We start from the raw sequence: 3405 nt of genomic DNA on the forward strand, positions 1-3405 counted from the left end.
TCGAACTCAGAAATCCGCCTGCCTCTGCCTCCCAAGTGCTGGGATTAAAGGCTTGTACCACCACTGCCCGGTGCAACAACTATTTATTGCAGTTGTGAGAACAGAGACAAGCCAAGCTTGCATGTTGTGTTAACATGCAGCTGTTCACAGCTTACGCACGAGATGGAGGGAGAGGTGCAGCTCAGATTCCCTCAAGGAACCGTTTGCTCCTGGGGCACGGGTAGGTCGCTGCTGCTCAGGTAAAGAGAGCATGCCAGCCTAATGTCTCCCACTCAAGGTAGCTCAGTTTGTGAAGGAACGAACAAGGTAAAGCTATGAAGGCCTGGCCACTTCCCTTCACTCTCGTGGAACGAACAGTTCCAGAGTGTGGGAAGTGTGGGACCGTTGTCAAGTTGGGCTCTCAAGTTAGTGTGTTTCCATGCCTATCTCTGCTTCCTGCCCCTTCCCGTCACAGCTTCTAGTCTCCAGGAAGCATTTAGCCCCCCAACCGCCACTTCAGCATCGAAACTCACCCTTTGCTGGCATGACTAGCACATTAGTAGCTTCTGTAAGACCCCATGGGCCTGGAAGAAGGATGAACGCTTGCTTGCCTTGTAAGCACAGGGTCCGAGTTCAGCCTCCACAGCCTGTGTGGAAAAGTAGGTGTGGGGTGCATGCTTATGGCTTGCGACCCCAGTGCTGGTGAGGCTGAGACAGGCGGATCCCTGGACTCACTGGTCAGCGAGCCTCGCCTTGGTGAGCTCCAGGCCAGTGAGAGATCCTGTGTGAGAAGGAAACAAAACTGTGGATAGAGCCTGAGGAATGGCACTCAAGGCTGTCGTCTGGCTTCCACACACACACACACATGTTCAAGCACATCTCCACATACATGTATATCAACACACACACACACACACTTCCCTTCACTCTGCCAGTCAGCCCCTCACTCCCTCGCACCCCAAGCCCCTCCCCCACATTGTATCACTGCATTCTACCCAATAACCTGGCTCATGCCATCTCTGTTCTAAGTGCCCTTTCCTCTGATGGCTTGCACATCCAGATCCTCCCCTTTTTCATGGTCTTTGAGGAAGCTGTCATGACCCCTGGAAGATTTTCTCATTGGTGTAGTGCTTTCGTTTATTCCTATGCTTATTTGTTTTAAATAATAATACTAATTATTATATAATAATATAATAATATTTAATATTTAGTATTATTATTACTATGTGTGTGTGAATGTGTGTGCATGTGTGTACATGTGTGCATGTTTGTGTGCATGTATGTGTATGTATGTGTACATGTGTGTGTGCATGTGTGTGTATATGTGAGTGTGTGTGTGTGCGCGTGTGTGTAGGCCAGAAGTTAACCTAGGTTGTCTTCCTCAATTAATCTTCATCTTAGTCTTATTGTTTTCAGAACCAGTAAGAGTTTAATGAGGTGTCTAGAAATAAGATCATTATCTTCATGCCAACAATTTTCTAGGAATCTACCTAACGAGAAGATGGCCTCTTTCACAATAACAACAAGAAGTCAAAGTATGGGGCATAACTCCAATCGAGAGCAACATTATACTGACATAGAGAACTATATCACATCAGATGAAAGGTTCCATGTTACAGAGTTATTAATATGCTCCAGATTGATTTTTGAGACAGGTTTTCTCAGTGAGCATGTTGCTTATGGGTAGATTGGCTGGCTAGCGACCCCAGGGATCTACTGTATCTGCCTCCTAGGTCTAGAGTATTATAGGAGAGTATTGCTGCCCTCTGCCTCTGTGTGGGTTCTGGGATTTGAACCCAGGTCCTCACACTTGCCCAGAAAGCACTTTACTAACTGAGCCCTTGCCCTGGCAGCCCCTTATACCTCTATTTTAAAAATAAAATGAAGCTTTATTTCATCCTAACAAAATAGCTCACCTAAGCACAGCCATTTCCTGATTGTCTCATGTGAATCAGAGACTAAAGGCATCCGTTCTAATTTTATTATACCAAAGAGCACAAGGCAACTGATTAAAATGTATGCATGATAACCATGTTGAAACCATCAAGATACAGTCAGAAAAAAACCTTTATGTTCACAGCCTGGAGAAGTACATTCCAAGGTGTTATTTCTACATTTGTCCTTAAAAATAAATAAGAAAATAAATAAACTAATAACATTTCCTCGGTCAACTTCATTAAGAAAATGTTGCCTGTATTACGTTCCTCCTGGGAGCTGGCACACTGGCTCATGAGATATGGATAGTTTGGTAAATAAATCTGGTTACCTTTATTTAACCCAAATTATGCTACTAAAAATACCGTACTTATTTTTCCTTTTTAAATGGTGTCGATGTCTCTACAAAGTTTATGTTTTGCAGAGTAGAGCCCATGTGTTGGTCTGAGAATGTGTGTAGTCTTAGGTATCCAGAGATGGGCACTCCATGATCTGGGAATGTGGGTAGTCTTAGGTACCCAGAGATGGGCACTCCATGGCTAGTTGTCACGTCTCTGCATGAAGGGGGAGAATGTCACCACTAGAAGCACAGGAGCACACTGGAAGTTGGTGGTCAGCACCAGTGATTCATGTTCTAGGGTGACCAGGCTAAATCCTGACTATGCGTGGCTAGCACTTAGGAGTTTGAGCCGGTAGTGGTGGTGCACACCGGTAGGATTTGCTGAAGGAGGCAGAGGCAGGAGGATCACGAGCTCGAGGCCAGCCTGGGCTACACATTTGCCGGGTGGTGGTGGTGCACACCCTTAATCCCAGCACTTGGAAGGCAGAGGCAGGCGGATTTCTGAGTTTGAGGCCAGCCTGGTCTACAGAGTGAGTTCCAGGACAGCCAGGGCTACACAGAGAAACCCTGTCTCCAAAAACAAAACAAAACAAAACAAAACAAAACAAAACAAAACAAAACAAAACAAAACAAAACAAAACAAAACAAAACAGGAGTTTGAAAATACCCTGAAGCCTGTTCTCACCCCATAGGCACTGACCTGGACCCTGGGTTGTAAAAAAACAAAACCTCCCAATGCTGTTGTATCAGCCACTGAAGTTGAGAACCTCTGCTCTGGGTATGGGGTTGCTTGAATACTTTTCTTCCAGAGTCTAAGTCCCTGTTCCCTTTTTTCCTCCTTTCTTCTCCTCTTTCCCTCTGGGCTCTCATCTCTTTTTCTTCCTCTATCCCTCCCCCTCCCCTGTCTCATCTGTGGTATGGGTTGAGCTCAGGTCCTTCTCTGCATGCTAAGGAGAGTGCATTACCACTAAGCTATGGTCCCAGTCCCAGCCTTCCCATTACGGGAAATCAAGAGCTGGATAGAAACAGAGGATTCCAGTCCTCGCCAGCTCTCCTTGTGCACATGCCTGAAGGGTAGAGGTTGAGTGTCGGAAGCACTGAGCTGTACCTCCTGAGCAAGGGACACTCCAAATGCCTGTCCTGTGTGACTG

This window comes from Grammomys surdaster, unplaced genomic scaffold (assembly GCF_004785775.1).
Source record: "Grammomys surdaster isolate TR1022 unplaced genomic scaffold, NIH_TR_1.0 190, whole genome shotgun sequence".
Taxonomy (NCBI): domain Eukaryota; kingdom Metazoa; phylum Chordata; class Mammalia; order Rodentia; family Muridae; genus Grammomys; species Grammomys surdaster.